This window comes from Falco peregrinus, chromosome 10 (genome assembly GCF_023634155.1).
Source record: "Falco peregrinus isolate bFalPer1 chromosome 10, bFalPer1.pri, whole genome shotgun sequence".
In the NCBI taxonomy this organism is placed as follows: Eukaryota; Metazoa; Chordata; class Aves; order Falconiformes; family Falconidae; genus Falco; species Falco peregrinus.
The window spans coordinates 1,027,952-1,041,755 of NC_073730.1; the positions used below are offsets into that span (position 1 = coordinate 1,027,952).

Genomic DNA, 13,804 nt, shown 5'->3' on the forward strand with positions numbered 1-13,804 from the left:
CATTATCTACAAAACTGCTTTGGTTCAAGGCATGGACTAACATGTCCATCGTTATCTACACAGTTACACTGAAAGCACAGGAATCCATGGGCTCAAACTCTACACCAGTTAAGCCAAATGGTACCTTAACCCACAGGTTGTTCACAGAAATCATGTCAGTTAGAGCTCACTTTGTTTACCCTGAGTGACCTTGAGTAATACTTCCCTCTGAAACGGCACAGATTTCCCTTAGAATAAATTCTACTGAAGTCTGGAAAATAGAATATGATCTGGTGCTTTCAGGGCGAGGCTCATTAAATCTGATGGGAGGCACTGATGAAATGGGGGGCCCGGCACACACCTGCATCATGAACCCACTTTAATGCTTTGTCTCCACCACTTTAATGCTTTGTCTCCACTACAAAATTACACTGAATTAGAAAAGAAGCTTGAAAAATTGCAATGACTAGCAAACAATAGTCATGATTTTCGGTCCGTGTAGACACAGACAAATGATTTCAATTTCACAGCAGCTAGTCATAGGCAATCTCCTGTTCCAGCAATGTTTATACAGCTGATATGCTGTCATGTGTAAAATGACCGTAAAGCTGTAGTCACCTTAATGTCAGCAAACATGACTCCTCAAGGCTGTGCCTGGATGCTACATAATCTCCAGACCCCGATTGTCACAGTCTCCTGTGCCTGCTTATATTCTCTGGGGACACAAGGATGCTGAGGAACTGGAAAGAGACTAGAAATCCTACTGACATCAGCTGAAAGGCTCATTTATTTGGGAGCACTTCGAATCAAGTTGTGATAGGCTTTGATTTACCGAGGGGATGAAGGAACTCCCGTCCCAGGCTATGCACCCCAGCCAGCGCAGGCACCCTCCCATGTGGCCCAGGGCCGTCAGGATCGCCTCGCTGCCTGGGCGCACGCACCTTCAGTTTGGGTCACGGCTGTGGTCCCACCGTGGTGCTCAACTGTGAAGCACATCTTTTCTGTGAACTTAAACAGTCACCAAGCTGGACACTAATCTCTCACAAGGACTCGCTGCAGTGTTCATGACTGCTCCCCTTGCCCTTCTGAGCCACCACAGCACCCTTTCCACCAGTTATCACTTCTAAATGCACTGAAGCGTCGCAGGTTCAGTTGCAGAACTAACCCAGTGAGGTTTCCACGGCCAGCTGTATGGGGTAACCACACACACCCCTGTACAGCAAGAGCAGAACTGCCACAGCCTGGTGGGTAGCAAACTGGAAAAGCTGAGCAACTGCTCAGGAAGCCAGCAACATTACGTAAACTAAAGCTTGGCCTTCCTGCATTGCCCTGCTTCTTCTTATGGCATTCCCCCTTTCCTTCATTCTTGCCAAAATCTGTCTTCTGTCATCAACCTCTTCTCTTGCAAAGCCTCTGCCCTCCTCTCAAGGCTACTCTCTACCCTTCTGTTCCTAACAGCCACAAACACATCTCTTATTTAAATCTTCTTTTAAAATACATCATCCCATGAATACACCCTCCTTGATAAAAACCTGAGTGCATGGTGGGGGACCAGCAGAAGCCACCAGCAGCTTGGACGAGCACTGTCTGGATGGGACACTGCAGCTGTGCCACCTCCCACACAGTGACACTGCACTGCGCGTGTGGCAATGACCTGCCCGTACCCTCGCTGTCACCTGCAGACCTGAGATATAAACTGGGCCTTAACTACTCCAGCTTTCTGAATGTGACTATTTTCTTGAGCTGTGGGCAGAACAAAAAGCTACCACTCATGAAAAAGGAAATAAATTGTTACGATTAGCTCTTTCATCTTCAGAAATATAAATCTGAGAGCTTTGAGCACTCTGTGCAGTTGCTCTCTTCTACATTCGTTCCTACTTCTGGGCGGGGAAAGGGTAGCTATACTACCACTTTTAGCTGTACAGAGGTAAAGGTCAAGTCAGATTTCATGTAATTTGACAAGATACTGTGTTTTTTAAATGAAGAGTGTAAACTACCAGCTGCATCAATGGAATACTGAGGTGCCAAGAAAATGCCTGCTGAATTCACAAGTGCACAAAGTATCTCATATGTGACATTCACATATTCAGGATAACAGCAAATAATCGTTCCATGCAAAAGAAAAAGAAATAATAGAAGCAAGGAGATTTAATTTCAAATTCAAAATGATTTTAAATGCATTTGAAGAAAAAGTAAAAATAGTTACTCCGTATTAGCAGCAGTTAACCACCACAGATGATTACCAATGCCCTGCCATCTCCTGGGGAGTATCCCCAGACCCCAGGGAGCCCCCAGCCCTTGCCATGCCCTACATCCTACTACCTAATATGTACCAATGCAGTTGCCAAAAAAATGGCAACATTTCACATATCACAACACAAATTTAAGAAATGGAGAGCTGCATATAGACAGCATTCATGCCTGTGTACATTCTTTTTTTTTCTTTTTATGAGACTCTCTGAAATCAGGGTCTTAGGAAACACCTGGAGAGCTCCCATGAAAGTTTTCATCTCTCCAGCCATGCTCCTCTCTTGGAAACAGTGGTTACCTGACCATGACACCACTTCAGACAGAGGGATTTTCTTCACATCATTGGAAGCCAAACTGTAAGAAGTAATTACTATCGTCCCCACCCAGTGATAACTACATAGCAGCAGTGACTAGCACTTTTCCGTATGTCAGTTTCTTCTAATTATGAAGAAAGCAGTAATCAACAAAATGAATAGAACTGATTCAAAGTCTATATCTGATCATATCAAAATCAACTGCAAAATACCCACAGTGTGAGATATTATGACAGAAACAACAAACAGAGTTTCCTAGATTGGCCAATTTCTACACGGATTTACAAGAGGGGGTTAACAAGGCTTTTGCTGTCTGGGAAAAAAAAAAAAAAAAAAGAGTTGTATTACACAGTAATTTCTAAATCTATTGATTAAAGTGCTTCAAACAGCAAGCAGTGGAAAAGGTCATACCAGTGGAAAGTACAAGAACGGTTTTATACAACTCATGACATGGACTGGGCTGAATCTCCCTGGCTGTTTTCCCTCAGTGTTCTCCTTTGAATTATAATATATGAGGATGTAGTGATGTGATTCCCATTCATAGGTGATGAGGTAAGATCTCTGAACTCATGCCAGTAAGACAGAATATTTTCCACATCTAAATAAAGTAAAATGAAACAGACAAGAAGAATTAATACTATGCTCTATGTAGAGGCTTTCTACTGACTTTCCCACTCATTTCTGAAGAGACTGGAAGCCAAGATTTAGGAAGTCAGAACCAGATGTTAATCTATTACATGGATTATGGTATTAACTGAAATCAGATTTCATTCCTTGTGTATAGTTACATCAATTAATTTTTCCATATTAAAATACACTTGGAAGTTCATCTAATCTGTAAAACATAAGTTGTTCTTGTAAATGATTCTATGTAAGATGTAAGTGTATAAGTGGAGCTCTTTACAGAACGAAATATTTCGGTCCCAGAGTTAAAAGGTTTTGTAGGTGAAGGACTGTGAGCAATGTGTCCCTATAAGATGGGATGAGATGTCCCACTGTTGCAGAGCTCAGGAACTATAACAGGACAGGTGACAACGGCTGCCATGACATACAGTCCCAGGAGGTGGGAACCTGCAGATACATACTTGCACACGCAGCCCGGCCCAGGAGCACCCTTAACTGCAGACAAAGCAGGAAAGACATCATTGTGTAAGGATTTATTGAGCATCCCTGCAGCAAGGGGCTGGGTCGAACTTTGGGTACATATCTAGGCAGGGTGCAACTTCAGACTGCGTCTGGGGATGAAATATAAACTTATTTTTAGGCTACTAAGCAATACCTTCCAACGTTTGCAGTAGCACTGGCTATTCGCTATACTGACAGGCAGGTTACACTGTCATCAATTAGAGACATAGCTACTGCAAAATAGTAACAGCTTTTTAAAAAGGCAGAATGAACCTTGCCTCTATGTTCCCCTTAATGGGAAGACATTACCTTCAGCTGGAATTTCTCTTAACTAAAGCTGTACAAGAGAGTGCTGCACCTTTCAACTATGGATTTTTTTTTCTCTCAAGTAACAGTGTGCAGGCTAATCAGATGTTATCGAGACACAATTCTTCTCCAGCCCCAAAGACCTGTGAGGTTCCTACTCTCGTATGTCCTCACCAAAAGACTCACCCATGGGAACGCTACCTGTGTGGCATCTCATCATCACCTTCTCCATACCCTGGGGCAAAGAGCATTACCCAACTGTCCAGCAACTGAACAGGGAGCCAGGTGCTACTAAAAACAAACGTAAGGGCAGGAAAGCATACTGGGCAAAGATTTTGGGGGTGACAGCAGCATTCCAGTTCTTTTCCATTCCAGGAACCCACCACAGTCATGTGTTGATTAAGTAGGAAACTTGAAAGTTTATGTTCTGCTTCATGTATACAATGCATATACCTTCATAATAATTTCCTCCAGTTCATCACAGAAATACAGCAAATGCCTGTTACACAATACACAAGTGTCATATATTCCTGCCAGGTTCACAGTGGCCTGTCCTTCACAGATTTGATTATTCCGCATGTTATGGTAGTATAAGGCACTTCAGACCCTAAGTCTTCCCCAAGGAATGTTAACGTTTGTTAGAAGTACATGACCCAACCAGTATTACTACAAAACACTTGGAAAATGTTACATCGGAGTACTATTAATACACTCTATTGCACTTAGAGGACATGACTGCATGCGGAAAATCTGATGACTTGCAAGCTTATTAACTTCTTCAGATTCCTCATGGCTTTTATGAAAGATATGTCACAACTGAATTACCTGACCCAGGGCGATTCCTGAAAGTCCCTCTTGCCCCAGATACCTGATTTATTTACAGGTACATCAGACTCCAATATGCTACCAAATTTATGTACCACCTTTGAAATACAGAAATTTTGAATAGAGCTTTGCTCCAAAAAGTGCTAGTTTGGTTAAAAACAAGCTTTCTGTGAAATATCATGCCAGAAAAATAACCTCAATACTTGCTATTAAATACATCTTGCTTTAAGAAACACAATATTTATAATTCAGTTCATTTGAAACAAACCAAAGAGAATAAATATAAATATAAAACAGATCAGCAACGTCAATATAACCTAATTTGTATAACCTCCTCCATATATTTCATGTAAATATTTATTTTACAATCCTGTGGCACTGATTTATTGTAGAAAATAGAGGGACAGGTAAAGACAGATATCTAACAGAAATGTAATTTAACCATGCATGTGTCACTTCGGAAAATAAATCTAGCATTTTGTGGCAATCCTCTCCCCATTCAGACTTACTTGTGGGAAATAGTGCAAATACATGAGCAATCCCATTGCTGGCAGTGGGGTAATTCATACTGGGCTTAAAATTAAGTAAAGGTGAAGTGTGATGGCAGCTCAGAGAGCAGAAGTGAGACCTACCAGCAAGGACAGGCTGCCAGAGCCCTGCAGCTGCTGGAAATCACTCCTGCTGTGAATTCTGATCCACATCTCCTCTCGGCACCCAGGGCTGCCCTCCGCCTCGCACCGGCATGGCTGTTCTACCATCCCAGGACCATACACGGTGACTCTCCAATAACCTCGGGAGCTACTTTGTAACCTGCTTTATAAAACTGGCTCCTTATGCATCCGGAGGATGTATTTTACCTCTTACTCATGGTTTCCCAGCTGTTGAAGAATGTTTAATAAATGAAATAATTGTGTCTTATATCAGATTAACACTTCTTAAAAACGTATCTACTAATATCAGTTTCAAGGAAAAAAACCCAGCATTGTTTCCTACTAACACTTAACTGCTCTGTCTGCATGTGCTATGGGAAATGTTTCTTGTGGCACAGGCTGCCTGCCAAACCTGTTCAGCATATTTTCCCTAATGGCTTTTCCATTCAGCTCTGGAGTAAGTAAATTAACATTCAGCACTTTTCTCTTTTTTTAAAACCATTTTTCTTCCGTATAATTTCTTAAATACCCTTTGGAGTCACCCACAAAACTGACACTGAGACAACCGTTTACTCCAAGATAAAAAGTCTGCAGAATCTTCACGCATTTCCGTAAGTACTCAAACTCCTACTAACTTACACAATTTTTACTTACAGGTACAGATGTATATGAGCACCAAAATGCCCTGTGTGCATCTTTTATATTAAAACAGTTAATTTTCATTATTCATTCAGTTCCTGGTTTTGACCATAATTATTTATCTACCCTGTAAAAAATAAACAAAAACTACTTTGCTACCTGTTTATGTCAAATTCAAGCCTGAATAATTCACCAATCTCCATTTAATTACTGCTAAAAATACACAAGATTCACCATAAAGGTTTTTAGACCTGACCTAGGAGAATCATTTCCAAAGCAATTACAGCTTTCCTTGAAATATTCCTTCCGAACTTTTGGTTATGTAGAATTTCTGTGAAAGAAACATCTTAGACTTGATTGGCAGCTGCTGGGAATCACTGTAAATCAGATTATACCAATGCAGCAGCAATAAACTCAGTTTTTGGAAACCCTCTGAACTCTACATTGGTGAGTATCTCTGGCACTTACTGCACTGTGTTGTTCTGTAACGTCCCAGCACTTCTGCTGCTCTGCTGATACCACCGCTCCTATCTGAAACCAGATCCATAAGAAAAACACCTCGGGATGGAGGGATTTTCTAGACTAACAAGGCACAAGAATAAAGAGGACGTGCACGGTCCCAGCTTGTGCTAGGTCTGCATGCAGGTACTTTTAACTCCCCAAATAACTCACTGTCAATGAAACAGGCTGCAGCGTACACTAAAACATTAAAGAGAATTTCAAAGCAGGAGTGTATCTCAGTAAAATTGGTGTTTTCTGAGAAAACTTTGCATGAAAAGTTCTTCAGTTGGCTCAAGCTTTAAATCGTGATGCTGTAATATTTTCAATGAGAATAACTTTAAGAAAAAGAACTTACTCTGAAGCGCATTGCAATACCCTCTGGAATACAGTCTGCTTGAACAGAACAAATAGATATGGCCATGTTCAATGCAACACAAAAATTTGTCACAGCTTTTTCTGTACAGAAATTCTGTAATTCCACAGTATAGCATGGTGCTTCAAATACGTGATTCACTTGTTTGAGATGTGACTCGCTCAAGCACTAAGACCAATATTTACACTCTTTGGTGGTTAAGAAAGATGTCATATTCAGAAGAAAATATGTTCTACGCAGAGGCATGTGGACTTGTCAGCAAACACTGAATGCAGTCATATATACTAATATGTTGCTAATGGCTTTGTGGATAGTAAAATCAAATCCCTGATGTGCTTCAGAATGAAAATAGCTTTCCTCTCCTTGAAATGGTGAGCAAACTTGTACCCTACATATAAACATCAACTGAAGCATTCCTCAAAATCTTGCACAGCTTGTAAATTAAACTTGAGATTTATTCTCTAAAACCAGGTGGAAAAAGATAAGATTAGATCGGTACTAGTTAAGGCAGCTTGTAATTAAAATTCAAAGCATTAACAAAAACTGCACTATGCTGTTTATAGTTGAGATGCAGGCATAAAGTTTAATGAGCCTGTTTTCTTACCCCCCTGTGACTTGTTCCAACTCTTTTAACTATTCTTTTGCCTTGTAAACTTCAGGTCCATGAGAGGTGAAGATCAGTTTGAAGGTGCATATAACATAACAAGCGTGTCTGAGTTTGTGTTTCACTGCCTTACTTCCGCTCAGCTGCTCTTGTGAGGCTGGAGTCTTGCAGAGCACTAACAGCAACCAAGTTCAGAAGTCAACCAATAAACTGGCACCACAGCAGTTACAAATGTTTGCATAGGAAAAACATCAGTAGTACGTGCACAAGCATTTGTTGACCTTATAGGTTACTACTGGATTTCAGACTTCAGCATGTCTACGAATGAGCTGGGAATTGAAAGAGTGATCTTAACAGAGACCTGTAAACAAAAGGAGGCACGCTCCAACAGCATGGGTCTGTCAGAGGTCCACTTCTTGACTTAAAACCGAAGGCTAATGCCCTAAGGAAATTGCTAGTGCAGCTCTGCACTGCAGCGGCTTTCACTAACCATCGGGGTGCCCTGTGTTTTCAGTGGATTTGTTCCAATACAGATGAGGCAGGGCTGTTTTCCAGAGATCACACTGCTGACATGACTGAAGGACTTGAAGTCACCTCTCCATAATTGTAGATGCTGAATTTGTCTCCCTTTCACAGGATCCTTGCTCAAATTTAGCAGAACTATCACACTATCTAGCAGATACTAGAGTAACTAGTTTGTTGGTTAAGTCTCTTTCTTGTAGCCACTACTGTCATTGTGAAGAATGAAAAAACCAAAAACATAAGGCCCTAAAAATTTACGGGTCTCTTACTTTCATCAGGCCAGTGGTTTCTCTCACACCAAACGTAACCTGCTTTTCTTTACTTCTAATGTGTATCTTCATTCCCCCCATAACCTCTTTAGTTTCTACTTACTTTATGGATCCGGCTTCCATTATTCTCACGTTACTTTTTCAAATCGGCATCTTCACACTTTCTCCTTCTCTAACAGGAATCCTCAAAGACACACACTGCATGGCTTCATTTTCCTCCTCCACACTCTTCATAAGAAGATTTTGCCACAAATCCTACCAAAAGAGCATGACAACCATAAAACAAATTGTGTTACAAAACTACTAGCTACCATATTACCCAATAACACCTCAATAATTTCTTTGTTTTCTCATACCCCTACTCATCTGCTGTCATGCTCTGCTACAAACTCCTGGAGACAGGACCTATCCTCCCCCCAGCCTCAGCCCTGAGTCCCACCCTCATGGAAGTCCTGCTCCGTGGCTGTGGTGCCCAGGACCTACCAAATGGAAATTATTACTACTAAACAACAGAGTGTGTGGTTCAGATGTGCCAAGCCCTATACAAACTGGGAAACAGCGATCCCCATCTCAACCTGGTTTGGGTGCCAATGGATACACTGCCTGCTATTGCACATGTGAATCTGACTTTCCTGAAGTATCCTGCAACAGTAGTTTACAGCCTGCTTACATCGGTAGAGCTGTACCAAACTGCTTATGGCTTGAACAAAATGTTTGCTAAAATCAGCTTGGACTTCAAAGCGGGGCAGGCTGAACCAGGTCATTAGCCCTGTTTAAACTGAGAAGCAGCAGGTAATTCTAACCTGTCCCTCTTACATTTGGTAGAAAGCAAGGATATTCCTTGTGTTTATCCCTAGGGTGGGATTAAAAAGGCACATTATAAACCAAAAAAATCCCATTTGCATTGTTTTTACTGAAAGATTTTAATTTAACAGGTCTGACCTGGATTAAAAATAATGACCCTCCAAATTCCAAACTTTCTTCATATAAATACCGGCTGGCCATTTATAGCATAATTTGAGCCTGTTCTTAACTTGTAGCTGGCTCCCCACCACCTGCCATTAACAGCTTGTGCAAAGCTGAACCTAATTGTACAAGGACAGGAGGAAACCACCAGTTATTTCTTAACCAGTCCATCATCTGTCGTGCCCATCTCTAAGCACTGCGCTGCTGGTGGGCAGGCTAATCTGTCAGATATACAAGGAAGGGAAGGGTCTACTGCTTTGCCATTACTGCTGGCTAATCTTATTCAAATAACAATATCTATACAATAATTAGATGTCGGAAATAATGGGTACTGCTCTAGTTCTGCCCTCTCTTTTCTTTCTTTGACTCAGTATTTCAAGAGAAAGTGATCCAGTGGCCTCTAGTTCTGACCTTTATCAAGTATTCCCAAGATCTGCAGCTCAGCTTTTCTAATCTTACCTTGACTCCTTTTCAGTGACGCCACCCCCCCCCACCCGCCCTTACAGACTTCCCCAATTACCTCCCTATTCGCAGTATTCCCTAAAGCACTGCTACATGGAACACTATTATCTCTTATCTAGTTTAAATAGATAAAATAATCTATTAACTTTAGGAACGTCAGCAAGCTATTATGGCAATTGTGCTTACAGAAAAGGAGCTGTGCTTTAAAGGTGTATGTGGAAATTGTTTGCTGGTTAGGATACATTTTGCATTTTATTCTAAAGGAAAGGGAACTAGATGTTTCAGTAGCAAAGCCAAAGTATCTCAATTAAGCATCTTGGGTATTTTACATTTGGAGAAGCATTTATACTTTTAAAAGATATTTCTACCTGCTTGTATTTTTCCCCACACATTTTCTCCTGCTCATTCATAGAGTCCTTCAGAAGTCAAGAGTTACCTGGGGATGAAGATGTCCTGGGTCTCTGACTCTAGCCCCATACCCTGTTTTCCATGTTGACTGCCAGGTTCTTAGGCTGATGATGCCGTGCATCTGCCTGGGGATGTGAAACAGACTCCTGAAGGGCAGGATGCTTCAGGAGAAATAGACAGTTCGAGAGAGAAGCAGTAGTCAGCATGGAAGAGACAATAATAGCATGAGACAGTAGTTAAAGCTGGAGGAGCGATCTGCAGGAGCAAAGCTCACCCCTGCTCACATACCATCAATAGAACCAGCAAGTTATTTACCAAAATATCTATTTATTTTCTAATCAAAACGTTTTGAGCTTTTTAAAATCTGAAATTCAGAAATATTGTCTGTAAAGACAGCTGAGATCCATTTTTTCACCCTCTCACTGGTGGTTTGTTTTTGTTTTTTTTTTAAATTGCAGATTTGGCCATGCAATGAGATTGCATAACATTGCTGATTCCAGCTAAAAGGGGAAAGAATCTGCTTCACAAACAAACTCAAAACATAACATTTTGATCTAGGTTTTTTTTGGTTACTGCTGTTTTTTTTTAAAGGAGAAAACCCCATAATCTCCCAGTTTTCCAAAAAGCTTAACATGTTTTTGAAAGTTATTTCTTATTTTGAGGGGCAGAGCAGTGGCAGAGGCATACAAATGCTCTGAGCACAGGGAGAAAGAGAAATCCTTGGGGCTCTGCTGTACACTGGGGGCAAGATTTCAAAAGCACCGCTTTTATTCAGCCTCCTGCATGGACAGGCAAATATTCCAAAGTAGTCAGGGTGATTTAGAGGTACTGAGCTCTTCTACTGAAAAAAAAAAAAAAAATCCCAGGTATTTGGTGCTTTCCATGTTTAAAGCTGTTGTTTAACCACATAATTAAATATTATTTTGAAATAAGAGTGCAGAATGATAACCCCGACCAGGACTCTGTGCTAATTCAATCTCTAATCAGCAGATGGCACCATGAACTCATCAAACAGGATGGAGACCAGAAAGAAGTAAAAATTTATCAAAAAAACCCACAGAAAAGAAAGAAGAAAAAAAAAAAAGAGGGGAAAAAAGCATACACCCAACTTGACACACATAAATCAGGAATTAAATTCAGAGGGTGTAACTTTCCCCTCGTTCTAACCCTCCCAAAATAAAACCGGCTGTGGAGCATGCTGTGTTACACCCCTGCCGATGCAAACACCAGCTATACCTAAAATGTCCCCAGCCTTGCCCTGTCACTGACCTACATTGTCTCATGACCCTTTGTGAGATTAAAAAAAAAAAAAAAAAAAAACAACCAACCCAAAACCGCTCTTTCTCTGTCGTCCCCTTGCTCTGAACAATGGCATCTCTGGAGAAGGTCTCCCCTGGGCTGGGGACCAGGAGTGACTGCAGGGAGCTCAGAGGACTGGTGGGCAGGGTTGCAGCACAGGCCCAGCGGTGAGGATGGTGCTCAGAGGCCTCAGCTGGGTCCTCTGCTCCACGGGCCAAAGCCCTTTGGCTCTGGCACTGCAGCATGTGGACACATGCACGGAGGAGGTCCGCCAGTCCATACAGCTAGCCACAGGCTGCTGGCAACTTTTAGGCTGAGAGCAGACAGGAGGAGAAGAGTTTACGTGACTTTTGTTTCCTTCCACCCAAATAGCAAAATTCCTACTTGGAATTCAAAGGGTGATAGGAGCAGCCTCACCCTCCCCTCACCAGTGCCCTACACCCTGGACAGAGCAGGGCATGAGCCAGGAGGCAAGCCCCGTGCAGCCATGCCCACCCCGACCTGTGCGGGCAGGTACATGTTTTGATGGTCATGGAGCTGGTGCCCACCTGGCCTCGCCTCATGCCCACCAGGCTCCCACAGGGCTTCACGGGCGGGTGCGAAGTGCGGAGGGAAGGCACGTTCCTGTGTACACGCCAAATGATGTGCAAGATGTGCTCACCCCCAGCAAAAATCTGCTGCCTTAAATATGGGCTCTCCATGCTCTTACATATGAACAGCGAGTGTGAAAATCCTGCCTGTCCATCTGTTCCTTTAAAGGTTTCTTTCTTTTGCTGCGTGTTAGAATTTCTCCCCAAATCTTCTTCAGCAGCACAAATCCCATCAGTGACATTTATAGGTTAAATAAATAGTATGCTGATGACATCACCTAAGCAGAATAACAGGCACAGTTAGGTTGTCTATAGATAGCTTTAAAGCTATGGACTCCAAGCTCCATTTATCTTCTTCTCAATGAGCGGTAATTAAAATCTGCAGCAACAGACGTATTGCTCTGAGAAGCAATAGATCTACCACGCAAAGCACAGAAATTTTGCCAACAGAAGAGAGAGTTCAATCAACAGTTTCAGCCATGGCACAGAAATGAAAACTCTGACATTTGAAATTTAGAGGAAAGCAGCACAGCAGCGAAAAGATGAGCTTACCTTGCACTGCATGGAGTCATCGTGTCCCAGGCCCAAGGAGAAGGTGCTGTAAATTTCTGCCATCTCAGGCTCTGTGCGTCTGGTTGTTGCAAAGTGATTTTTCTTCCTGGCCATTCCTTATTATTTTCCCAGCCTGCCTAGCAGACACAAGTCAGGAATTACCAATACCATCGGCAGTGACATAATTGATTAAGTATGAGCAATACCAGCTTGGGTTTTGCACTCAGCCAGAGCTCTGTAATGGCAGCACAAGGGGCCTCACTTGTTGAGCAAGGAGGGCTTTGTGTCACTTGTCCCTAGAGCAAGGCACAAGTGAGCCTGACGGAGAAGACAGCGAACATACTGTCAGAAGCCATATTCGCAGGAAAAAGGCAGAACAATGGAGATCAAGTGACAGTGCAGAATCAAGGAATTAAGTCACCTCCGAGGCTCAGATATTCCAGGCTTCCCCACAACACCTGCCGAGGCTCAGGGGTGGACCTGGAGCAAGCCCCTGCAGAGGTCTAGCTGCCTCTGCCAACACACTGAGGGGAAACCTGCAAAATCAGTTGCAGCTCTTCCAGAAACCATGGGCCGTGCAACTTCACATCCTGCTGCACGCTCACTTTTTTTCCAGTCCTGGAACCTGGAACCTGAAACCTGGACTGGAAAACAAGAGTAGGATTGCTTGCAGTCCAACTTTTTTTTAAATCTTTCTCTCTGCACAGGAGCATAACTCCTGCCTGCCTTCCTGCTGCAATAGCATAGTTCACTTCCAAGTGGTTGTAATAAGACAGGAAAATAATTGCTTGCCATAAATCGAAGAAGGTTACACAGGCCACTTACACACCACTAACTTGGTAATTACACTGTTCTCCCAAGGGATGGGAGGGACCCCAAACCCACGCCTGCCCTTTCAACAGTGTGCCCAAACCACCATGGCAGGGTACCCTGCACCTGAGCATCTTTTCCGCTGGGTGCTGTTCCAGCTTACGCAGACCTGTAAAACCTTTTTTTGGCTGGGAATACGCTAACAAGAGATTTAGGATTTTCACCCAAGAGGCACAATCTCAGCTTCATCACTTGTGCCAGGGAAAAGTTAATTTTCCACAGGCAGGGAAAGAGCTTGACCAGGGAAAACTAAACTGAGCACCTCAGTCTGTAGCAGCCTAGTACCCTCCCAGACAACTT

At 42.5% G+C, this 13,804-nt stretch overlaps 1 long non-coding RNA gene across 1 annotated transcript in view; it reads right to left on the bottom strand.

Annotated features, from left to right (window-relative positions):
• LOC114013454 (uncharacterized) overlaps positions 1–12,790 on the bottom strand; it is a 38,799-nt gene extending 26,009 nt beyond the window's left edge. Inside the window, exons 1-3 of the long non-coding RNA XR_008749085.1 lie at positions 12,635–12,790; positions 10,222–10,354; positions 8,461–8,612 (exon numbers count right to left, since the gene is read on the bottom strand). This is a non-coding gene — a long non-coding RNA (uncharacterized LOC114013454). The remainder of the gene's footprint in view (positions 1–8,460; positions 8,613–10,221; positions 10,355–12,634) is intronic.
• Between the last annotated feature and the right edge of the window lie 1,014 nt (positions 12,791–13,804).